The 26,898-nt window shown below is 41.4% G+C and overlaps 1 protein-coding gene across 3 annotated transcripts in view; it reads left to right on the top strand.

Annotated features, from left to right (window-relative positions):
• The window catches only part of sano (CABIT domain-containing protein serrano), a 135,266-nt gene that overhangs the window by 68,116 nt on the left and 40,252 nt on the right, over window positions 1–26,898 (top strand). For 2 of the 3 annotated variants that reach the window (XM_018029904.2, XM_026816270.1), the window contains exon 3: window positions 6,136–6,165. The gene's annotated coding sequence lies outside the window, so the exon portion shown is untranslated. Of the gene's footprint in view, window positions 1–6,135; window positions 6,166–18,123; window positions 18,242–26,898 lie in introns of all 3 variants that reach the window. The other variant, XM_026816269.1, reaches the window with a different exon arrangement.

Here is a 26,898-nt window from a genome sequence, read left to right as displayed (position 1 = left end):
GCCCAGGACGAATGGCGCAACTGATTTCATCCGCGGATCGCGAACTGATTTTACGTGCGAACAAAGCGACATGAAGAGATGGCGATAGAAGTGTGTTAGATCGGAACGTGCCGATAGACAGATTGAAACAGGATCAGATTGTCCGCATGGAATGTTGGAATAATAATAAGAATGTAATTAAGATTTTTTAAACAGTATCTGACGTAAACAGTAATTACATCAAAATTACATTTTAAACGAAGCTGTAATTGATATTGGACTCGATATCAATTTAGCAGCAGAACCAATTGCGATGAAATAAGAACATGCACAGTAAATCATTAGAGATCATGTACATTTTATTAAACGGAACTGATAATGGACTCTGAATTTCCAAAGAGAGCAAATTTTATCTTATTCTCAACTTCATTCTTACTTCCAATCTACTTTGCATACGAAATAACCACCCTGTATGGTCCCTCGGCTCCCTCCTTCTCCTTTCACGTCCTCGTCCTCATCGTTGTCACCTTCTTCTTCTTGTTTCTTCCTCTTCTTATTTCGTCGCTCTTGCTACCGGCTACCGGCGCGTCGTCGTCGTCGTCGTCGTCGTTGCCTTCGCCTCTCCACTCTGGCTCGTTGCTTCCTCCTTTTTTCCTCTCCGGCTCCTCCACGCGGGAGTGCGTGAAGCAGAACGAAACGAGGGTACGAAGCTTCGTGTCTGCTTTCGACTCGGTTCTTCCTTTCGGTCGTGACCGATCCACCAGAAAAAAGTTGCCCCGATCGGTATCGAATTCCCCGTCTCGTCTTTTTTCCCCAATATTACACATTTCCATCAAGACTCATTTACCGCGTGCTCGTTCCGCGGTTTCATTTTTTCTCTTTATCACGTATATGAATCTGTGTAGTTTTAAAACGCTGTCGTAACGTCTACCGTTGCCAAGAAGCGGCGATCGTGACGAGGAAGTAAAGTCGGTAGCGGTGATCGGTGAAGAATTTATAATAGGCAGTGCACGGAGCGAATCGTTAACGAACGATTAAATAATAAGGCGAGGCGAAGCGGTCTCGGGGAGCTATGCGATAAATCCGACTTAACGGAGAAAGCCGTATTATTTACGCGATGAGATGACAACGGTTAGAAAGCCAGGCAACCGGTAATAGCATCCAGAGGAGAATTAAAAGCTCCGACGCATTGCTAGATCCAACGATTACTCTTGTTTCAAGTATAACGTCTGCCATAAGCAACAGGCCACTTTTATAGATCAATGGTTGATGAAATAATTGATATCATAAAATGGTTGATACGATAAATAATATATTAATTAATATAATATTCCATTTTTTAATTCTTGTATTAATACAAGTTCTGGTACAATTTTACAATACTTTTATTCATGTAGTGTTGCTACGAGGTTCTCAAGCAATACAACGTTGAATCAAATATTCGACGCTTAATCGATGATGATATCTGTCGGAAATTCGACGACAGGGGAACGGTAGCGAACGCAATTACGCCCGCAAATTGTATCGTTGTCGTCTCGTTCTTCGTTGCCTGTCCGTGAAATGACAATGTACTCGGTGCTAGAAGCGTGCTTGGTACACGTTAAAACGTTTAGATCCGCGTACCGAGATAGCCTAACCTTCGTCATAGCTTACCGAGCGCGACGCCGCCGCCGCGCGGGTCGGTACCCTTCCTTCCTCGTCCTGCGAATCCAATCTGAATCATTTTTATAAGATAGAAATCTTATTACGTCTGGGTTTCTTTTAATCCATGCAAGTTGTTTCATAAAGATTGCTGAAAGTGAGTAGCTGGCATTTTAGTATGCAGTTAATGGAAAAATCTGAATAATTTTTCTTTTATCTAAAAGAGGGTTAATAAGTTTAAATGAACAAGCATATTATATTCAAACATTTTCTTATACCTTTATTTTATATAAAAAATAGTATAATTTTAATATAAATTAGTGATAAATATTCTTAATATGAGAACCAGTAGAATTGATGTCAAAGTCAATTCTTTTTATGAAAATTATAAGTGAATTTCTCGAGAATATTCAAGTTTTGCGAAAGAATTGTACAGAAACTATAGTGACTTGGTATGTGAAATTTTTATCTTTTCGGAGTATTTGTAATTTCATACGTCAGTTATCTGCTACAGAATTTGATATGTTCTATTATAAATGTTCCCTCTGGAGAAATTGCACTCCATAAAATACACATTTTACCTCTTTAAATGTTCATGGGAAAATACCGACTTCTGCCACAGATAAAATGAAATTGTGAAGTCTCAGGTAAAAGCTAATTTCCCAGAGGATACCATTGTAGTAAGAAAGTAAAACAGACATTTTGTTTATTTCATTTATTTCCTATGGAACACCCAGTACTAATATTTAAGAGAAATTTCATTTATAAAAAGTAAAAATGACAATATTTGACTTAGAGATACATAATCATAAATACTATTTGTGAACAATAATCATAAATGGCTTGTTAAGTTAAAAATTGTAATAATTAAAAAAATGATTCGCATGAAAGACCTCGAACGTGTTAAATATGCGAACAGGTTTCGATTAACTGTTGCGTAAGATCGCTATCCATGCGTGTCTTCAGTTGTCTGATTTATTATCTACTTATATCACTTACGTCTGGAAATTCAATCCTTAAAGCCATTTTCCTCGTGTATAACTGAGCGCTGTAATGAAGTAGGTTTTATAAGTTGACAGGTACTCTTAATAACAAGCATAATAATTAAGCTTTGAAGTTCGATAGGATTTCTTTGTAACGAATTTAATGAAGCATAGAAAATCAGTTGTTTGATGACTGTGCTGTTCGGCTCAGTTCAGGCATTCAATTAAAGGTAGTTTAGAATTAAGTGTTCCGGGTGGTTTATTAGACACACGTCCACTTTCACTGCATGATCGGATCGCACAGCTATCTACAAACTATAATAACGTTACGATCCAATGCCAAACTCCTCACGATTATTGCGAGTTCAACCTCGTTTCCCTTACATGGATTAATTACGAGCTTGCACTTTTTTCTCCTCGAGACAGCCGCGGCTAATTAACATCGCGGCACGCGTAATTAATCCCGGACACGCCTAAGCAAATATGTTTCACTTTCGAATCGCGACGACAGTTTCGTAGAATCTATTTAGCGTTCGTTCCACGAAAGCCAGCGCGGTTCGCGCATGCCGAGCGTGTCTACGAACGCGTGTTCCTCGCCGTCGTAAAAGAAATAAAGGAACGAGGACCGGGTGAGGAGTTTACGAGCGGGAAATCGCGCGTTTGGCGAGCGTTCTCGCACGTGCTTGCATTTCGACGAGTGAAAACTCGGCTGAACGTTCCTAGTCTCTGCTCTGGTCTCGTTTTGAATAATTCCACGGTTTACATGGTGAACACGTTTCTTCTGGGTGGACCGTGTCTGTTAAAGTATCCTCGATACAATTACGAAATTGCCATGCAGTATAATTATAATTGGCCACACGTCTGGCGAAATTCCATAAGTAATGCAAATAATCTTTAACTCCTTCCGGTACGATTTAATAATAAATCCAATGACGAGCTAGACTCGTAATTTTACTGGAAAGGGTTAATGAAAATTCTATCTTACAAGAGCTATAAGTCTGATCGGTAACGTCCTGCTTATCGAGATTTCTTGCGGCTTAATTCTGAAATATGACATCATCGATGGCTGGTTCAGAAATTAGGTTTCACGATACGATGTCCAAGAAGGCTAATAAGGTGTTTATTGGCGTTTTTTTGTCTGCGTTCGAAGTATCGCGAGCGCAGCCAGTATTGGACGTTGTAAACCTGGCTCCAAGTGGCACCTTCTCGCAATTACACGTAATAAATCGTCTCAGTACGCGAGCTATTACCCCATTGCTTTACTGCATCTAGCTTAGCGAACGGCCGATTTCGCGTCAATATCATAGAATCTAATTTTTCTCCTAGTTACGAGGGAATAGGATACCTTGCACCCATTTACAAAATACGATTTCGCCGTTCAATTAATCGGGTGTATACATACACGCTTGGTACAGGTTTTTCCTGGCGACTCCTGTTTGAATAAATATCCAGTTTGCAAGGTAAACACAAGCTATTCGTAACCGTGACACTGCTCCGAGTCACGTTTACGATGAATTCGTTGCTGAACGCCCGGTAATTTTAACGCCCCGCGATATTTCATCGTCGCGTCTCGCCACGCTGTTATGCCAGCATCCGCTATTTTACTTTACCAGTCATGGATGTTAGCGACGATTTTTCTTTACCGTCCTTTCGCTGTTTCTGTTCTACGAGAGATACTCGCTTTCAAAGATAACGTAGATCAATCATTTATAGCAATTTTATCGGATAAGAGAGAATTTTATAAACGTGTTCACTCTAGAAAATCATACATATACGTTTTTGTATTAAACATTATATCATGTGATAATGTAATGTCATGATCGTTGATAAAAAACTGATGACTGATATGGCAGAAATTTCGTATTCTTAATTTTCTTTGTACATGAATGATGCATCGAATGTTGAATCAGTCACGAAAAGAAAAACAAAGAAAGCGCAATGACGTGTGAACACGACCGGAGACACTTTCCGAGTGTCTGGCAAGACAATAGACTGCCATAGGAGCCGTGCTCACCCTGCAAACTAGGATATTATTCAAAACGTATTCCGCACCGCGGCTGTCCCTCCCAGGTAGGAATGCCGTTCGACCGCCTCGTTCGACAACATTTTTCACTCGTTGCTAACGCCGTTGTAAAACCATTACAAATGTAAACGAGCACATCGCGCATCGTCTCCCACTGACGCTCAAAGTTAATCGTATCCGCGGCTCGTAAAAAATTGTCCCGCAAAATATTAATAAGTAGACGGCAGAATAAAACGTTTCTAACGTCAGTTCAGAACATGAGGTCTAAATAGCAATTTTTTCGATCATTTAATAATAACGATATCCATTTCACTTTTTATAGTTTCTACATCATTGGAAATTTTTATATTTTATTTAGATACAAGATACAACTTTTTTTTAAATATATTGTTGAACTTCACGTTTGGAATTAAATACAATTCTTAAGTTGAAACTCCAGGACTTTATTAGACATATAACTGTACAATTTTGGTTATCCTTATAATTAGTCGATGTGAGTAATTGGAGTTCCAATGGCCAAAACAGGAGAGGAATAGGAATACTAGGGATAGGATGAATTGATGGGACCAGAGGTTAAGATGAATACGAATGTTTTTACTTATTGTTAGACAGATTTAGGGTGTTCGTGGCTAAGTAAACTATTTCAATAAATTGATATAATAATAAAAATAGTAATAAATCAACTCGTTATTCAACAGTATATAATCTCTTTTAATAAAGAAGCTATTTTGTTCCAACGAGAAGGAGTATTCTAGTAGAATATGTTGGATAGGGTTTTATTCTAAGAAAATCCTGAGTAACTTTTGATCAACCGCAAGTCAATCTTCGTTTAGAATTTTTTAAACGTTAGACGTTGATCCCTTGAGTATGACTAATCCAGTTAATATTCAATATAAATTCATGATGGATCTTTCAACAGAAGATCTGCGGTAAATTGAAAATCCTGTTCTTAATCAGACCGCGTGATTTACCTTGAAATGCAGATATAATTCGTCGCCGATGTCACGGGATTTTCCTGTTCCTATCGGTCGGATCAGGCGCAGAGGAAACAGGAAACGTCGAGGGGCCGCGTGTCGCGTCGCACGTGAGCTGCGCGCGCGATGAAAAGCGGCAGGGAGGAAGAGGCCAGACTGTTCATTCGTTTTTTCAGCGTTCGTTCACACCTGCACGCGGTGATTTTCGGCTTCAGTGTGCTCCTCGCGTCGCGCCGGCTCGTTGCTGAAACCAGCTTCGCCCCGTAACGATCTCCCCGGTCTTTAAAGTTTCAATTTTTCTATAGAGTATAGTTAATCTATATTTTATTAGAAGAGACAAATGTGTGATTGCGATACAAAGGAATTGGTTAAAACTAGGATTGTAAGATAAGGTGAATTTATTTAGTATTTATCAATTCATAGACACGTGACATAGTGATTTAATTATAGTTTGATATTCTTTTAATTGTGACATTTCTTAATCAGTATTTTTGCAATTCGTAATTCGAATAAGCCTGTTTCGTTTCTGTTTCAGAATCGAGATACTCAGGACGAAAAGCAACAAGTGAGTAAAATCGTTTTCATTTTTCTTCTATTCTACAAAATTATGAGAGTTAATAAAACGAGTGGAACACGATTTTCATGCACGCTGCGGTCGGAACGTTAAAAAACGATGGAAAGAACTCGCGAACTCGCATAAAGAAACGAAAGAGCGTATCTCTCGGAGAGATTGCGCTCCGTTTGTTCATCCCATATTTCGTTTCGAAGAACGTCAGGCTTAATGCCACGTTCCGTTGACAGTAATGTCGGTTTTATTGTTTCGACCCGGGCGCCAGTCGGCCGGCAAGAATGATTTCAACTCGGCGCGGCATTATGCGGACGACCGTTTATCGCGTGATTAATAAGAAAAGTGGAAAGCCGCGGCGCAAAAATCATCGGTAACTCAGATTGCGCGCATCCCCTCGGATCGCCCCATCAAACAAACTGACTTGGCCGCGTTGCAAAGAAGTGGTGAAACGTCCATAATAAATTTACTTTGCCGATGATGGACTGTTCCCATCCGAATGGGATGCAATTTCCTCGCGTAAACGCGGAAAACTGTTTCGCGGTTTCCCCTGGAAAATAATTAATACGTTTCCACGATCCACTCCATTAAGCCCCGTATCCACTTGTCTCGTACCTTCGTACCGCGTCACCGTTGCGTATCATTACAATCTGGCAAACGTTACGTGTGTATCATATATAATAAAAACTCATAGAAATAATTAAATAATGTATCATACATTTACATAATGAATTATTCCAATTACGTGTAATAGTTTTAAGTCATTGAAAAATGACAAAATGGAACTTACGTGTCTCTTGAAGAAATTAGTCATATAAAAGTTATTTTATATTAAATGCTGATTTTAATCTTAAATCCACTCATGTTTAAATAGAAAATACATTAAAAGTTAATTTTCTTTACATCATATGATCATTCTTATTGACCTACTCTGCACGTTTTACGATATTTCAAGACTTATGAACGGCGGTGTACATGACACGCGTGCAACGACGGCACGCAACAGCGACACGATAGAGGGACGCGATACAAGTGGATATGCACCTTTAAGGACAGACTCGCGGAGAGCGAATCACGCGTAGCGGCCGAAACCGCTCGTTCTCCGCGGCAAGATCGATCGACCGTACCGTTTTTACTTGTACGTCGCCTGTTTTGTAACGAGCGCTGCCCCTGTAATGGCTCGTTGCATTAACGTCGTTCGTCCCGGTTAGCATTCGTTGCTTGTGAGGAGCTTTCAGGGTCGTTGCTAAATTGCAGGGTGAGTTCGCGAGAGAAGGGTTAAATTGAAAGCATAGATCACTCTACTGTGCGGTTTGCTACATTGCGTTGAAACGCAAACGTTGACGCGAGTGAATTATAGAATACCCGATGGTTCGAGTGAATTATAGAACGTGTGCCAATTACACAGTGCGTGTATTACTGTAATGACACAGTTTTACCGTCTTTCGTGCTTTTACCGATTCTATTATTCTCAGTATCCAGAGATTAACATTTAGTCTCCGGATTTGCCCACGAAATCTCGAACCGTTGTTCTGATTATCGTAATTATATACAATTTATTTCACAATTTTAAAGTTCTTTACATATTTTATATATTATAGATAAATTCTCTTCTCAAATGCATTCATTTATATGGTATAATCAATATTTTCATTATAGAAGTGCATTTTAAATTTGAGGTCATTTTATATTTTGTTTGGAAATTGTACGGGGTTCCTTTTTCTCGGCCTTGTGACCTGAAGAAAAACGCGTGCCTCGCGAATGATTCACGCCGGTTTTGAAACCGGGGATTTCAGAGAAGTGACCTCACCCCGTTCGGCCGTGTCACGCGCGCGAGAGGTCGTTGATATTCTCTATAGACAGAGCTTCGTTGTTTCGCTTCGAGTATAGGCGCAGCTTGCATAAAACTTCATGGGAAACAGCGTACGGTGATTTTTTTCTTCTTTTTAACAATTTCCTTTTTTGTAGATTACTTTTCACTCTTGATTAATGAAAATAATTATGGTTCATAGATAGCAAATATTCATATAATCATCGTAGCTGGCAAATTTTATTTATTTATTTATATATATTCTCAAATGCATTCACTTATATGTTATAATCAATATTTTCATCATAGAAGTGCATTTTAAATTTGAGGTCATTTTATATTTTGTTTGGAAATTGTACGGGGTTCCTTTTTCTCGGCCTTGTGACCTGAAGAAAAACGCGTGCCTCGCGAATGATTCACGCCGGTTTTGAAACCGGGGATTTCAGAGAAGTGACCTCACCCCGTTCGGCCGTGTCACGCGCGCGAGAGGTCGTTGATATTCTCTATAGACAGAGCTTCGTTGTTCCGCTTCGAGTATAGGCGCAGCTTGCATAAAACTTCATGGGAAACAGCGTACGGTGATTTTTTTCTTCTTTTTAACAATTTCCTTTTTTGTAGATTACTTTTCACTCTTGATTAATGAAAATAATTATGGTTCATAGATAGCAAATATTCATATAATCATCGTAGCTGGCAAATTTTATTTATTTATTTATATATATAAGGATTAGTGCCCTTTTTTTGCACTTTATGATAGAAATCAATTAGGGGAGTGAAGAACAATAGTGATTAAGATTCTTTTTCTTGTTTTATTAAATTCTTCCGAATTTTTCACGCGTCGCCCCGCGTGATTGCTCGATCTCTTATCATCCTTTTTTTCTACTGTACACATGTACGTGTACACTTCTTTCCAATTTCACGGAGGAATTCCTGCGGTCTGATGGCAAACCACAGAGAAAAAGTCCGAACGAGTTATACCCGAGCTTGTACGTCGCGTTTTTAACACTTTTCCACCGGTTGCGGAGAAGCGAGGGTAAAGAAGTGAAAAAATCGCGCCGCAGAGGCACGAGCGGATCCGTCGGCCGTGTTCCAGCGAGCGCTCGGCTTTTTTCTCGTCGAAATTTCGTAACCTGCGCGCAACGCGGCCTGCGGCGAGAAGAAGGTGTTAATTTCGCGAAACGCAGGAAGTTCATCCGCGTTCGTTCAGAATTCAAGGGTTTATGGCAGTGTACAGTTACTTCATCGAATTCATTTTTTCACACTGTAATCTGACAGGAATTAAACCCTTCGACTCCCAGTGTTACACAGTTGCGACTTTATTTTAAAGGTGCATAAAACGAATTTTGAACGTGACACGACAACACGCGACAAAAATAACTTCTTCAGCTACATTGTAGTTATAAAGATCCGATTTCGCACAAAGATCCACGTTTTAACGACCGTTCTAAGAATGTTGCGTGACTGAAAGTATTTTCTGCAAAAAAGAAATGAGTTGGTTTGTAATACCCAGATGGATTGCATAGAATTATTCAGCTCACGCGAGATGGTCCTAGATGGAAACGTTAATTGGTGCTTTCGTCGCGAGTCGTGGGAGCGAGGGCGTGAATTCAGGTTGATTCCATTAGCGGAATGCGCGAGTGGGTGAACCGCTATCCGTGTTCCATTTATGACCATCCCCTGTCATTACGACGTCAACGTGGTGTCGTTCGAATTCGATCCTTCCGGCGATCGTCTAAAAATGATTTCTCGAATTATCTGTCCATGTTCTGTGAAATTAAACAATTCTATATGCAAATGTTGGAAAATGTTATTTTCACTTTGAAAGAACGACGCGTTCAAAGAAATCGTAATTTTATCTCTCCTTCTCTTGTATCAATTTGTCACGCGAGGAAGAAAAGTTGGGAAAACGAGGAACGGGTGACGAGGGTTTAACGTGTCTTGTTATGGCGTCGCGTCGTGTCGTGTTGCTCCTGCGTTTAGATATCTTGTCGCGTTCGACTACCGACTGGGTATCATATTTGTACTGTTGGCGAGGACTGCTGGGTTCTTGTATCCGCACGATGCTTACACGCTGCGCACTGGTACTGTTCGCCATTTTTTCTTCGTGTCAGTGTTCTTGTACGCCGGTTGTTAAAGCGACAGAGCGTCGTTCCTGTAACCGGACAGCAAAATGCGATACGCGGTACCTTTTTCAAAATTCAACCAGTGATTTAATACCGATCTTCCTTATAACGAGAGAAATTACATTTAACCCTTCGCCTGCAGCCTCATTTGTACTAACGCAGTCTGAATACAAACTGGTTTAAGTTTATTCATATATTTACTATATGCAGATAGAATTAACTGCATTCAAAATTAAATTTACAAATATAATAACAAATTTTAATTACGTAATTATGTTTGAATGAAAATGAATAATAACTCGATTAAAAGATAATGAACAGAGCCGGCTGGCCGTTGATTTATTCTAACCCTCGTGGTTCCTCGGCGAGTACGCCGACCTCGATCAATTCTTCTCTGTGCTCGTTTTGGCTCGGTCAGCCTAGGGGTGTGTTCTCCGGTGAAATTTCGCTGGCATAAACGTGCCTGACAGATCCCCTTCCCGCGCGAAGGCCACGCACCGTGTACCTTTCATCCTTCGACGACGCGAGACAAGCCGGCTTTCTCCACCCGGTCAATAATTATCACGATTACCGAGCATTTAAACTCGGTAACAGCCATGTACATGAACGATAATGTAACCGTAACGGTGCACGCGACACGTCAATTTCCGTGTACGTTTTCATTTTTCAAACCTGATCATCCCCATTTTTATTCCCATACATACTTGGCAAATTAAAACTACAGTTTTGAAGTTACACTTCGCATATTCTATTTTTGGAATTATAACATTTACGCTACGAATTTTTATTTTTATTTTCTTATCACTTAACATTGAAATATGCGTACAGTTTTTAATATCCTGAATAGTTTTATACAATACGCGCAGTATTTATAATTTGTGAGAATTCCATTTTCTTCTAAACGCATAAACGCAGTTAAATAACGATTTTCTATTATTAAATGTCTTTTGAAATACTTACGGCGATGTAATGATGCGAGAACAAAAAATAATTGACTTCTGTAGGCCGTGGGGTCGGAAAAACGATTACAGGCCATCCCGAATGTGTGAACGAACGGGGGGAGAGAGAGAGTGACGAGGGTTCGAAACGAAACACGATCTGAATTTTATCCAAGGACAATCGGTGACTTCCAGTTAGCCACCGGTTAGCCGAGGCTTCATTTTCACTGACAGCCTCTCGGTGGTCGTGGCCCCTCACTACTGACGAGTCCGCACGCAGCCTTGAGAAGGTTTTATTGAAACTGCCTTTGAAAGGTACAGCATGAATACGGCACGAGCGGACGTGTGTACGCGAATGCTTCAAACAGAGAAACGAGGATGCTGGGAGATACGTCGGCCCGTAGAATGATGCACGAAGAATGCGGGGACATGATATTGAAAGCGATATTAAAGGGCCGCTTGCTTTAATAATATAAGAGTAAACCGCGCGATCTGGATGCTGAATCTAAAGGGTTGAGATTCATAAACGCAATACACTTCTTCTGACATATCCGTATAGAAAAAACTGTAATATTATATAAAGCGTTTGTTTTTATGATGAGTATAAATCTGAAAAACGGCTTAAAAAATTACTATGAAATTTTGAGCAGGAATATCGTAAGATATACATATTTGTACGCGAGTCATAAAATTGTGTATTTGTCCTTAAATCCGTATCGCATGGCCATTACGTATTATCTAATGACGGTCCCGCAGCAATGAGAAAAATAAATTAAGACACGCGGCACTGGGACGTTTCACCGATACGCAACGGCGATACAAATGGACGCCGGGCTTTAAATATCGCGAAACCTGCGACGAGAAAAAACGAGGCACGAGGGTGAAATGAGTTACATATATTACCACCCTGTAAATATTGATCTTGGCGAGAAGCAGAAGTTATCACCGGGCCGCGGGTGGGGAAACGGCGAGTATGCGAGGAGGAAGAGCCGTGGAACGAGATGGTGAAAAACGGCCACGGCCGCGGGGATACATTACGGCAATGGAAGCGTTTCGTTAGGTTTAGGGCCAACGGCCAGGGGCCTCGGGACCGCGCCGCTCGCGTTGTTTCGCCCTTTTTTTACACACACGCGGACACGAGACGGAATCCGGCCCCTTCCCGCGGAGCAGCTTCGCTGGTTTAGGACCCCAGACGCTACGTGCCATAGGCGTGACTAAAAAATTTGTGACGAACCGCTCCTTCTCTGGTATATATACGAAATCTCGGTTCGTTCCGTTTCGAAATCCGCTTCGTCACGGTGAACCTGGAATTATGGTCCCGGCTGTGTTTCGATGAATAATTTCTTGGTCGGAGTACCATATGACTCGAACCTGACTCGTCATTTCCAGATTCATCGTATCACTTTTTAATGCTAATGGTACGATCGAAAGGGTGAATGTCAGAGTGGTCTATTAATCCTCATTTTGAGAAGCAACAGTTTTATTGCAGGTATAATAAATTGTGAGGAAGGGTAATTGAACACCGGTAAGAGTGTCTTACTATAAAAAATGGTAATCATTAACTAAACGTAGACCCTGTTTCCATTGGCAGTGTTACTGGCCTAAGTTACTTCCATGATTATGTAGTTAAATAAGTAGAGCCTTTAGCATTTATACAAAAATGAAATATACGGAATACGTAAAGATAAAAATAATTAAAGATCCACACATATTCCATACAATGCTTAAACGACGAGAACAATTATTTCAATTAAACGTTTTAAATGAATACCGTAAATACTTTGTTTTACATAAAAATCTGCAGTTTAATTATTACAATTGTACATTCTTATGAAATATCTACATATTACGTTGCTAAAACGATGAAGAAAATTATTTAAATCAGATGTTTTGTATGGATACCATAAATATTTTGCACATAAGTCACAGTATTATAACCGTACATTCGTTACATAGTTCGGAGGAAGTACAGGTTTAAAGATCGCAAAAGAAGATTGCAAAATGAATTGAAATAGAACGTAATGAAGTAGAGGCAGATTTACCGTGTCCGTTATTACATATTCATACAGTAGATAGCTCAACGTAGCGTTACTGTTTTACTTGCAAACAACGGGAAACGTGGAGGATGCGAAACTGCGGCAATCATTGGCAAGTGTTAGTTTGTGGAGTTCCCACGTTGCCACGGGTCGATCTGCATACAAAATTCCATCAAAAGCATGTTCCGAGGGTTACTTGCTCCCCAGTCGCGATTTCTGATCCCCTCGCTCGGGTTGGTGCAACTCACGCAACGCCGGTTGCAACGATTCTGCCTGCAGCACAATGGATCTTCTACGCTCTGTGTATAGTAATTGGAAACAAAAGCCCAGAGTGCATCTATTTTTATTATTACACAGCACGTGAAACATAGTGTTCTAAGAAAACCGTGAAAGTATTTGCTCCCTTGAAACAATGATGCTTTTGGCTGCAAAATATTTGCCTTTATTAACATAAATGTTTCTATAATAGTCTGATTCGATAGCTCGTCATTTATATAAAATAATGCCATGGTGCAATACTTTTTAACAAGAAATGACGTATACCTATTAGCTATTATTTTCTTTATAATTAGTTAGAATTTTGAGTATTCATGTTTCATAGAAATAAATGGAATGGTAAAAGTCGGTCCTCGAAGCTGGTTGACCCTGTCAATTCTCCTATGTGGAACGTGATTAGATATTTGGTTCCACCCCCCGTTTCGGTGAATGGTTCAAGTCTCATGCGAATCGGTGGTCCCTACGCCAATGCAGGAGGCACGAAAAAGAGTTTGCCATCGGGCGAACACTTTCCAGTGCGCCGTGCGCTCGCCGAGTTCCACGACCGCGTTTCGGGACAACAGCCACGGTGCGCCAGTGTGGCCAGGCAACGTGGGGGCATCCCGTCCTTGGTCCGTGTCAGTGGCATAGACCATACAGGGTCCGTTCAAGGTCGAACCGAGGCGAGCCGAGCGGCCGCGAACCGGCACGACGCGACGGCGGCGAGGCGAGGCGAGGCGACGGGCCCCTCGAACCCGAGCACGGCCGACCGCTTTCCAGTCCCGGTTCGTTTGAGAAGTGGGAGACGAGCCCGAGGTAGGGAGACGTTGCCGACGAGTCGATCGAGGGACCGGAGCCAAGTGTCATCCTATACCCGTGTGCCTGCCACGTCGTTTCGCAGCGTCTTAACGCACATTAATACACGCTCCCCGCGTACACTAAGATGACATCCGCGGTTTTCGTCCCTCTCTCATTTTTTTCCCGCCGCTGCCACGACTTTTTTCACCCGTTCCACTCTCCCCTCCCACCTGTCCTCCCCGCCGTATCTTCTTCGGTTCTTCTTCGGTCGCTGCACCTCCGTCCCTGTCTCTCCTCTCTGTCCGCTGGGTCGTTGTATTCTTTCGACGGCCGCTTCTTTCCTCGGGATGATCTTTTTGTCATCTCCGGTCGATCGTCCCTGCGTTACCGAGAACCGAGCTTTTCGACAATGATTCCTGACGGGTGACGAATTAAATGAAATCTGGGGCCCGTGATCGATCGGCACACGGCCCACCGAGATTCGCCAGGGTCGATGACTCTGGTCCCTCCGAAGTATCTCCTCGATGCGGCTGGAGATTCGGGTGGACGATTTTTCTACTTAATTGGCTCCTTTGCCTGGGCCTATCTCTTCTCGTATATAAAAACAGCGTCGTCCTTAATTTGATTTCATGATTCGGTGATCCAATTCTATGCTCGGGTATCTTTCCATTAATCTAAATAAATCAACCTGTTACATAGTACATATTATTATTATACCTGTTCCAAGAGTATCTCCGTAATGAGTATAGTCATCACGTTAATTAATTATTGAATGTCTTTTTAATCAAATAGTTCCTGTCGTTTATCGAGCCACGGTTTTTCAATGCGAATTCCATAAATAGCTAATTTACAGTTAAATCCCATCCTTTTGGGCAATCACTGAATTTATAAAAGGCCGGTTCCGCGAAACCCACAATTTCTGGGTCCGAACGTAAACCGGCCGGGGAGATGCGACCTTCCCCGGCTGAGGATTACGGCAGAGCCGGACACGGACCGATTTTAGCAATCTCTGTAGTAACCGCGTGATAGTCTGATGTAACAGGTTTCTCCGGACAGTGGAAACCAACAACCGAGCGCAGGATTTCAAGGTTCTTCAACAAGAAAACCCATGCGACGCATCGCATCGATTCAGCTGATTTCATCAAGTTTTTTTGGAATATAAAAGTCAATGAAGACAATCACTTGAATTATTAAACTGCAAATTTTTATGCGAAACGAAACGCACATGATTTCCATTAAAATATGTTTTTCAACAATGTAATAATGTTTGAAATATTTTCTGCATTTCCTATGAATACATAAAACAAGCAATCTAATGATTATGAAACAAGTTCAGGTCGACACAAAAAATACAGTTGCATTACCGCTTTACCTATGATAAAAAAAAAAGTGTATGACAAACCGTGTTACCGAAATTATCATTCAGGTTACGAGACTCGAACATGAGCCAAGCTGCGCCGTAAAAGGGGTTGGGAACAGTTGATATGCGGCAGTCACCGCGCGAGTTCCGTTAAATCCGGGGCAACACCGTTGGCCGGGGTTAGATACACGAGCAAGCGATAGGTCGAGGTCTCCTTGTTCGATTTTCACGCGACGCGTCCTTCCGGCTCGCTCCGTACGCGATAAGCATCGAATAAAAGCTAACTCGCTCGTCGTTAATGCAAAGTGAATCGCGCCAGCCGGAACATGCGACTTGTCGCGGCGCGATGACAACCCTCGTTGGGTCGCCTTATGGCTCGCCGTTTCGCTGTCACGTCGCGTTCCGAGATAACGGGCCAGCCGGCCAAATAGGTCTGTCTCCCGTGTCCCGTGGATCGATAACGCCGCGTCGGCTTCGAACGAGGCCCTCTAACGCCGATTCATATTCCATTCCGATTCGCTCGCGATGGAAACGTTTGTTCCGGTAACGAGGAGCGTCGTTAAGACTCGGAAATGGACATTGAAACGGGACCTCGGGAACAGCTTAGGTTCTAGGAAGCTGTAAACCACGCTATAGTCTTCTCTATGCGAGCTGACCCTTGCTCGTAAGTTTTGCTAGTTTCCAAAGGTCAATACTCTGTCATTTGCTTAGAAATTTAGTTAGATATAATGCTAATTGTCGTTTCGTCACGGGGACGAGGCATTAGTTGAATTAGCGGAAGAAAAAAATGTGTAAGAATGAGGAAGGCACCATGGAAGTTTCCTGATATTTTCCGATGAATTCATCGCCGGTCCACGCGCCTTTTTGCGATTGTAATTCACTTCCTCGGCGGCGTGGCGTGGCTTAGAAAAAGGAGGCAGACCTCCGCAATTAAAATCGTCGAGCGGGAGCCGGGACCCTCCGTCGAGGTCGACGCACCCGGGGACCACGCTGGTTCTTTCTTTCCTTCCTCTTTGCGCCCGCTGAAAATCGCAAAAACCGTGGAAAGCATCTTCTCGGCTTCTTGCCGCGTCAGGCGAGGCCTCTTTTAATTTGCCAGGCGTCTCCTTTCGCGCGCGAGTTCCTCCTAGTTGAAGGGGTTAGCGAAACCAGATAAAGAACGCGGCTCGTTAACCCTCATCAGTTTCCCAATTTAATTTCTCGTTTATTAAATTGACAAGCATTAAATCATGATATCAGTTATACAATGAATCTAAATCACTTTCGTGTTTCCTTTTGGTTAGTTATCGTTAATGTCTACTTCCTCGTTTACTTTCATTTTTCCTAAGCCTTTCAGTTTAAAAGATAACGCTGCCAATGAGGAACAGTTGCTGCGTATCCACTTGTATCCTCGTGTCATGATTTACGTGATGTCATAACACGTTTCATGATTGCATCTGCAAAATTAAAATGTAAATCAATATTAATGTAGGATTATGTTCTCCAACTGATCTTCAGTCAATTGTAGGAAATCTGTTAGTATTTAATGAAAAATGTTAATCAAGCATTGAAGAAATAAGGCATAGATTTATTGATGTCTTCGGATCTTGTCTCTTAGGGAAAATTAATACGATCAGAAACGGATCATTGTCCCGAGTTGTACGATAATGCAACGCTTGCCAGTTCTTAATGGTGACTTAAGCGAATACGCGTCTTCAGCCTCTGTACTTAACCAACGATATTTTTCCCAGTTTCCTCGCGTTTAACGGTGATGCATTTGTTACGGTACATCTCAGCATTCTTCTACGTCTGCTAACAATAAGTACATATACGGTTCACGCGTAACATCCCGCCGCGCCGACGCCCTTCAACAATGAACCGTGCACGGCTCTCCCCTTCGTCCCGCTCCACCTTTCTTACCCTGTTGCCCGCGTCTCGTTGCCATAAGAGTGTATCGCCATAAAAGAAGACGCACCTGTGTCGGCAGGAAACGTTTTCCCGCGCAGGATGCGTGAAATTAGCGAGTAGGAGGATCTATCGATGGGATATCGCCAGTTTCAACAGGGAAATTTATACGACGACGTTCACTCGTCTCGCTTTCGTTCACCCGACGTCTAATACAAAATTGACTAAAATAATTAACTGGGTCATCGATAATTATTTTAAAAATAAAATCATTATAAGAGTTTTTTTAATCTTTGTATAATAAGTTATTATGGGTAGAGACTTCAATTATTTTTTACAATCTTTCTTTGTAGAATATGTTCAACAATTTCTAAAAGATTTTCTTATATTTCTATTATTATTGGGAATTGTAATTTTATAATAAAAGAACTGCATTCGATAAGTTATAGGCTTTATGAGAGGAAAATAAATGCATCAATAAACGTCTTTTTTACAAACTGAGAAACATATATTAAAAATTTTATATTTTAGTAATTATTGATTAATCTATGAGTCATCTGCTGGACACCGTCCATCATTCATTTTTTTAATTGATCTAATATTTCTTAACGATTAGGCAATCGTTAATTGAATATATAGAAAGAATCGCCATCCGGCTATCTAATATCTTGGGTCCTCCGCGAGTTGTTTATTCCAGTCAGTGAACTCTCTCCCTTTCTTTCTTTCTCCAGGGGATCGGTACTCTTTGTTTCAGCCCCTTCGGAAGAGTTCACTCGGGCTGGCTCGCTCGATGCGAACGCGCGTTCACTGTTGCACGACGAGAATGTTAGCCGAGGAGGCAACAACAACGGCAGCAACAACCGGTGCTCCTGGTAAGAGTAACTAAATCCACCGGTCGCCTCGACCTTGGCTGCCTCTGACACGCGTTCGCGAGCTTGAACTTTTCCCCCGCACGCACAGCCCGTGGATAATCGATTCCATCGTAGAAAGCGATGCTGGCTCGCATCCTAATGCGAAAAAATGTTACCGTTGGCTAATTTTACCGGCAACAGGTGGAAATCGGAATTAATCAACTTTAATTGAACTAAGCATTTAATGTTTGGTATATAATATAATAAAAACAACGAATGATCCATTCAACTATTCTATAACTTACGAATCAACTTAATTGCTATAAAAAATCAGAATATCCATTAATTGATAATCTGAATATTTTACGAATAAGTTGCACATAATTCCACCGTTAAATAGAACTTCGCCTCTGTCGTTTGCCATCGGTCAATCCAATTCGTTCCGAGACGCGTATCTGCATTCTATACTGCGCGACGTACAAAGAAACAGAAATTCCGGGACGCAAAGGAGATTTATTGGAACAAAACCCGGCATCCGCTGGCGTCGACCCAGTAGTATGGTATCCCATCAGCTGATCCAACCCATGAAATGAAAGGCAGCTCGAAATCGAGGTTCGCGACGGGATGTAACGACCGCCAAAGAAATATCAGTCACTTGTCAGCATCCACTTCTCTTATCCCAAGCAGACAATTCCACGGTTTACACGTCGAGGAATTTCACGGCCCGAAATGCATTAATCCCTGCGCTATTAATCGGCACCTGTTCTTAAGAAGAATTTTGTACCGTCCCGTAAATAGAGTAGAATTTACATTACGTTTGTACGTATTTTAATATTAACAAAAATGGCTAAATTCGGTTTCATTAAAATTTGTATGAGCAAAGAAAGAAAATACTAATATATGTACTTGTGTAGTCGAAGATAATATATTTCATGTACTATGTATTATTTTTTGGGATTTATGTTAAAATGATGATAGGCTGTACGTAAATCCACGAATAGAGAATGAGATAGCCTTGACACTGGTTCGCGTCGGACACACGTTCGTCGGCGAAGTTACCCACGTGCAGAGCCGTGGATAATCGATTCGATCGTAAAATACGCTCCTTAGGCTGCCACGGACGCGCCAAACCGTCCTGTTCTTCTACCACTTTCGATCTCCTTGCCCTCTGTCCCTGACCGTTGATGAACCCCCTCGTTCATCGAAACTTTCACTCACTTCTGCAACACTCATTTCTCCTTTTAATATTCATAATAACAATAAAACGAGTTGTAAGTATTGCACATTTTTATTCCATACATTTCTCAACCAATTTTGTCCTCAAACATTTATAAATGGAATGTGCAAGATTAGAATGTGTGCAATGCATCGTATATTAAAAGCTAATTGTTTATCATAATGTTTAAGTGAAGAAATGAGTCTCAATCTGAAATTGATATTAAAAATCCGTGATGTAGTCATCACGTTGTTCGACTAGATTATGAAAACACCTGAGTTAAATAATCTACACAGTCAGGTGTTTAGTTTTTTGGTAACCCATCCATTACGCCTCTTTTATCCATGGAGAAGGCTCGTGAAATAAGATCTCCGGCATTCGCTAGTCGTTAGTATGATACATATGTACGTGCGGACACTTGCTAGCAGCCTGCAGATAGTGAAGAATTAAACTGGAAATGCTTAAGCGGCGAGATAGCAGCTAGTCCAGGGGCTGTTTCCCGTCGGAACAGTAGCTAATCAGCGGTATCTGATAAGGGTTACGCCGAGGAAACGAGATTAGGATCGGTTCGCGAGTCAGTTGCCCTGCCGATGTTGGTACTCTCGTGGAAACTGCTGCCCTTGCTTAATTTTACGCGCGGTAATTCGAGCCGACGCGACGTCTAATTGTACCGATACCTCGTTCCGACCGCGATTGATCACCTCATCGAGCCTCGAGGCATCATTAATCTAGTTCAAAGAATACGAATGAATGTATGCATTTCTACGAGCTTGAAGAAATTCACCAGGATGGACTCCATCCTCGATCATTCCTTTTTCCACAGTTTATTTGCCTTTATATTTTTGCTGCACTATAATTGCACGACTTGTTCTATAGTCATTCCTTCAAATTTCATTGTCTTTTAACNCAGTTTCTATTTAAATATAGAAAAAATTATAGAAAAGAAATTGGGACATTTACTATGCTCGTTACTTCTAATCCACTTTGTCATTTGAACCTGAACCTCGCTTTACAAAGGGTTCAGGCCTTGAAGGGAATGGATGGACGACCCTGTGAAGGGCTAAAATCTTGAAGGGAACGGATGGACGATGTCTGGAGAGGCCGCTATCTGTTGGATCGGCCGGTTCATCGATCCAGTCCAGCATCCCTTTCCCCTTTCTTCATTGGCCTCTGGTCCCGTCTCCTCTGATTCGTTCCCTCGGACGGGAGGTCAAAGGTGACTCGAGTGCACCGGATCGCAGCTACGCGCCGCGCCAGCAAAAGGTCGTCCCTATCCCCATGTACACATAACTCATTCGATTCTGGATCAACACACGCGTAAACAAATTACAGCACGTTTCTCTAGATTAGAAGTTACCATTTAATTTTGTCTCATTATTTGCCTTCCTGCTATTCATTTCTTTTGTTATTTTTTATTAATCATCTAATAGCATCTCTGAGAAAATGAATGCAGTTTATTTATGTGAATGTTCGTCCAGAATCAAAGTTACCTGTACAGAATAATTTTTTTGACATAATCACACAAGTACCTGAGGATTTACAATTAAAAATGAAATCCTTCTTTGATAATCCATTAAATATCACAAAATATTCGTTGATGCTCTTACGAGATGTTTTAACTTTCTGAGTGCAAACCGGGGTTGTACACAGCATTTTGGGGTTGGTCTGCCGTTCACTTTTAGACGGCGGCCTTTGAGTTCACTGGCGAATTACCCTGTACTTACTTTACTCTGCCTGTGGTTCTCTCCCTCTCTCTCTCTCTCTCTCTCTCTCTTCTCTTTCTTTAGTCCTGGTCGGTTGTAAGCCGCGGAAGGAGCAGTGGGCGCCTCCGCGTTGTAGTTATATTTAGATTCGCGCTGACCGCCGGTCTCGTGCTTCTTGTTTTACATTTAGCCGGGCGCGGGCATTATACTCGGGTCTGAGGCCCCCGCCTCGCGCGATTCCGCAGCAGGAGAGATCCTGCGGGAGATCTGGACCGCGTAGATGATGGACCAGCGTCTCTACGTATGATCCGCCCTAAACGGGAACATTGGAGAACTTTGTCAATGCGTGACGTGTTTCAGTGAATTTTAGGAGAGTCGAGTAAAAAATTGGTTTTAATAATTCATTTTGGAAAAGTATGGGTGAAATGTTAAATTATTCCAGTAATATTTTTTCAGTACAATGTAGCACAGAAATGAAATATGACGAAATAAGAAATATCTCATGAGGTATTCACGGAGAATGAACGTTTCCTGAAATGTCAGAAGTAATTGAATATCAAAATGCAGGGTAAGAAAAGGTCAGACACCTCAGTCGGTGTTTCGCGGGGAGTTCGTTTCTTAATTGGCTTTGATCAAGGCATCAAGGAAGTTGCTCGTTTTTTGCTGTTCCTTCCTCCTGAATTCCCTGCGATCTGTAAGGGACCATCTTATTCAATCGGCCCTGCTTAATCGACCCGATGAAAGATAACTGGTTGGTAGACTCGCAATTTCGTCAGGTTTCATCAAAGAATTTTACTGCACCAGTTAATTAATTCTTTCACGTTCCATCATTTACTTGAATAAAAATTAATTATTTTTTTTATGAAATTACTGGTTCTTTTGCCTCGCCTTTGATCGGCAATGTCGCTTTCCGAATTTTTTAATTGATATTCCTTATTACATGCTTCATACCTATTTAAGTTAAGAGTTAAATCAATGAGAAATATAAAATAATGTAAATGTTTATTGAATTTTTAGTAGGGAGTACGAATTCGTGAAATAAAAGTCTTCATGAGATAAAAGTGCATATCTGTAATTAATTAATTGCCTGAAACGATAGTTTTTATGGGTTCATCCTGGATTTACAATGAATAGAAATATCAGACGGTGCTTTTACTTTTATATTGCCAATGAATAATGAAAGTAGGATAATAAAAATTGAATACACATGGAAACGATTAAGTGATAAGAAATTCAAATTGATACCACGAAAGACTTATTTTGTATAAAAATTCGTAGTCTATAAATCACAAAGACCAGCGTCTACTTTGCATTGAATGCAAGCTTTTATTTCTATTAAAGATACCAATACCAGGGAATCCGCAGCACAAAGTCACGATCGCAATTGGTGAACGTATTCCCGGTGTCACGATAGCATCGCGAATCGGCTGCCGGATCTTGGCGCAAGCCCGGAAGCGTTGTTAATTTCTTACTAATGGGACGGACGATACAATGACGATCCAGTAGTTGTAGTTTGCATGAGGCGCTCCGGTAACAATGTCGAGGCGAAACGAAGCCGACGTTTCTTCCTTCGTCTGTTCCTTCCTCTTCGGTGCCGCGTGGGAAATCCGTCGTAGAATCCACCACCGGATCGGGTGTTAGGCGATGATATCGGCGCTGGTCGAGACGTTCCGTTGTCTTCAAACGAGTCTGATTCTCAGAGATACTGTTTATCTTCAAATAAGGGAGAATCGGGAATTGCAGACGCTTAAAAACCGATAATAAATAATATTAACATTTTAAATATTATATTTATATTAATATTAACATTTTAAATACATTTTGTTTTATTTTGTTCATAACAAAACTTCATTTACAAAATTAGTATAAAATATTATTGGAACTTAAACTGTAAGAAGCAAAAATTGGGCTGTTTCTCTAGTATAGTAAATGACCTAATTTCTAGTCACTGGCTTAAAATTACATACAAAATTATAGAAAAGGAAGCCAGTGAATAGAAATTGGGACATTTGTTTTAGAGTATTTTTGGAAACGATTCCGAAGTGTGAAAGGAATCATTTTGATTTGTTCGATACGAGTTTGTATCTCGGGAAGAATGAAAAAGGGAATCGCGATTTCCTGCTACCGTAAGGCTCGTTTCTTCGCTTCCCCCTGCTATCGTGTCTATATTAAGAACGGTGTATGAAGGGGGCAACTAAGTGGATTGCATCTACATTGCAGATGTTTTCTTGTACCGTCCCGCCTCTTAATTGCGGACACTCATCGGGTTCTTTCCTGCGCGCGGAATAAAACGTCCGTGAACGCGAACTGCGAACCTCCACCGTGCACTGTGTCATGTCGCTGTTCCTTCCATATCCACGCACGTTATTTCGTTTCCAAGATTCTGTTATCCCCTCGCTGATATCAACTTTAATTGAACGTCCAAAAAGATCTAAAAATCGTCACTGATTTCAAACTCGTTCTCATTTTTCTATGAAACAATCATTTACTGTCCTACTTCGAAATTTTATTCTTTAAATCAGTTTTGCACAACCGAAATTATGATAATTTATTATATTCTCATTATCACTATAATAAATTAATTTTAACGAAAAATAAATTATTTATAAAAATTTCTTTTGTCGTTTAAACACTGCAACTTGTACGTTAGAAATTTTATCCAATATCCAGTTTATTTTTACTGCAAATTTCGTCATGAATACATAAGATCCACGGTCATAAATATCGTTTACGATTCGCGCGGAAGAAGGAAAGGAGGGAATCGTAGAAAGGGGAGAGAATGGTTACGTAACAAGGAAAAAGTGGCGAACGCCGCTACACACGGAACTCCGTATACGTCGAGCTTCTCTTATTTTTTCCTCTTATCCACGTCCCGTCCGTCTTTTTCTGGCTCCTCGCAGACCGCAGACCCGCCGTGAAACCGCGTCGCGGCTTCGTTGTGAAATAGACTCGAAAGCGAAATGCCTCGCCTCTTTTCCCTCCCGGGCTACGTAAGTATTACTCTCACCGCTGTTCCCCCGAGAGACAATGTTGCACAGATTGATATTGGCGACTCGTGCCCATCTTACTTCATCAATCTTTGCGTTCAGATGATCGCGAACCGTCGACCAACGTGAGGGAATTTATTCCAAGATTTTCGTGATAGAACTCGTGGGAATCGGATTCGATCCAGATAAAAAAAAATCTTATTTCGCTTCTTATTTCGCTTATTGAAGTCGTTTGCAATTGTTGAAACATTGCCACGATTTAGTATTATTATGTGGTAAGGAAAATCTCTTCAAATGTAAGAATTAAATGTCTCTGATAACAAAATGCATCATGCAAATATTAATTACAGATATCAGCTAAAATGATTGATAATTCATAATTAAAAAGGGAATTTCATTTGACTTCATTATTTAATGGAATTGCTCCATTAAGAGCTAATTAATTAATATATACATATATATATTCCATTTTTATGTATCAAAATTCGTTACATATATTCAGAAACAAATCGATAGGCGACGATTTACCGCGAGGTGATAACACGGCCTGCATTTATCACGTGCAACCTGGCGAACGCAATTACCGCGTACAGGATACGTACCGCCAAAGTATTAATGCGGTGTCGCTCGAAATAAGTAGCAGGATAAATCAATGCCCGGCCTAACGAGACGTTCTGACACGGTGACAACGTAGCCATAGGGCTCTCGGGCGCATAGCTTCGTCCTTAACGCACCCACGCCGCGCCGCCGCGGCACCGATAAAACCTAACCGGACAGCGTAGAAACCGCTACGAGTGTTCTCCGGGAGAGGAGATTATCGTCTGAGCAGGAGAGAGAGCATTGTACCCAGCCATTAATAAATTTCGGGATCAAGGTGAACCGGTGCTCTCGTTCGCCAGATTAATTCCCCCTCGGGGTGCGCTGCTTAATTATTCATGGTGATGAGGTGTCCGGATGGCTGGCCCGATAAACCCCTGTGCGTTTATGTCGCCGCGCAAGTTTCTCGGTAATTCGATCGTTTATTCGACGGGGAAGCGGAATTTCTTAATGGACACTGCTTCACCTCGAGATTAATCGAACAGTCTTCTCTTTATAAATTTTTCACCGTTCTTCTACAGTTCTCTTGTAGACAATTCTGTCTCGAAATGAGACCGAGTAAGGATCAGTTCCGTCCTCTTATAAGATAAGAAACACCGTCCGATGGAACGGAAGAAAAAGGGGTTCGTCGATCGGGGCCGGAGATTGCCGGAGCTCGTTAACCAATTACTCGTGCCGGCGGGGTAGGGAGACGATCGGGTTTTCGATGGGGTTTCAGGCCTGGGCCGCGTGCTCGACATTCTGACTCCGTTTTTTTTTTTTTTTCTTCCACTGGCCAGACCTTGGCCCTTGGTAGTCCCCGGCTCGCGCGAACCCGTAATAACTTCCTCACGAACCGAGGCGACGCGGAGCGAGGCAAGAACCGGGCGAGGCGATCCATCATACTTGGACCAGAGTCCTGAAGGTTCGCTGATGGCTGCTATTCCTGGTCTCCGCGATGATTGTGATGCATTAGCTCGCGAACGCGCCGAGAGAGGACGAATGTACGCGCCGTGACGCGTGGAACCGCGTCTACACGCCCCGTAATCTTCCCTCTGTCTGCTTCCATGCATACATGTACATACATTCCCGTTCATAAGTCTTGCCGCGAGACAGTTCGTAAAACGCATAGGCGAATAAAATATTGTAAGAACATTCTTAAATCGAAATCAGGCCGCGACGTCTCAGTGAATAGATGTGTTCCAATGATTCCTTAAAAACATGATTCATGCTGTGTATTAAATTTCTTTTTCCTACTCAAAAAGATTAATGATTCTTTCATTTAAATATTGAGAAATTCTGCGTATTCTTTCTATCAAAAATATTAATTATGAAAAATTCACGTATTCGATAGGTGAAAATTTCTCAAAATTATTATTGTAATTTCTAATCTAGAAGTCTTAATAGATTTTTCATCTGTACTAATGATATGATAATTATTTAATAACAGTCAATCATTTTCGTCTACGAAATAAATATTCTTATTTATATATAATTATATTAATTTTATATTTCTTATTTCTTTTATATTAAGATATTTTATATCATGTATAATTTCTTTTCAATAATTGCGTGTTAATGTGATTGGTTAAAAATCCAGTATGACTGAAATTGGGGTGAGAATATGATTGGTCGATGATCTGTAGCACAGCTTGTTTTCCTTACATCATGAGATTTTTTACGGCGTTTGAAGCTTCCTTTAAGACTTCTGAACGCGTGTGTACATGAGAGTGTTCGTGATCTATGTTGCACGTGACTGCTAGCAAGTTTGAATGAGCGATTCGATCCCTCGGCTCGTCCCTTAACGTCCGGTTTCATGTTTAATGGCCGACCCGCTGGAAAATGGAAACATAAGTGAGGTAAATCGTTCCTCAAATCAGTTACCTCGCGAGTTCTTATCCGTCGCTTTTCGAGAATGATTTCCTTCACGACGACGACGACGCCGCCGCCGCCGCCGCGCCGGAGCGTACTTTCGACGTACGGACCGTCGCAATTAAAGTGAGCGCAGTTTTTCGCGCGGCAACTTCTTCTTAAGATTCCGTCGCGATCGCCGAAACGTCTCAATAATTGCTAATTGGAAGGTGGCACGAGTTCAAAAAGTGGTCGCACGTCGTCCATCTCAGATCGGGAGTACTCTTTCTCCCCTTTCACCCCGACCACATACTCTCCCTCTCTCCCTTCCGGTTAAAATATTAG

Source organism: Ceratina calcarata, unplaced genomic scaffold (assembly GCF_001652005.2).
Source record: "Ceratina calcarata isolate Rehan_Ccalc_2016 unplaced genomic scaffold, ASM165200v1 scaffold501.2, whole genome shotgun sequence".
NCBI classification, from domain to species: Eukaryota; Metazoa; Arthropoda; class Insecta; order Hymenoptera; family Apidae; genus Ceratina; species Ceratina calcarata.
The sequence above is the reverse complement of the archived record's forward strand: the minus strand, read 5'-3'. Positions and strand labels throughout refer to the sequence as shown.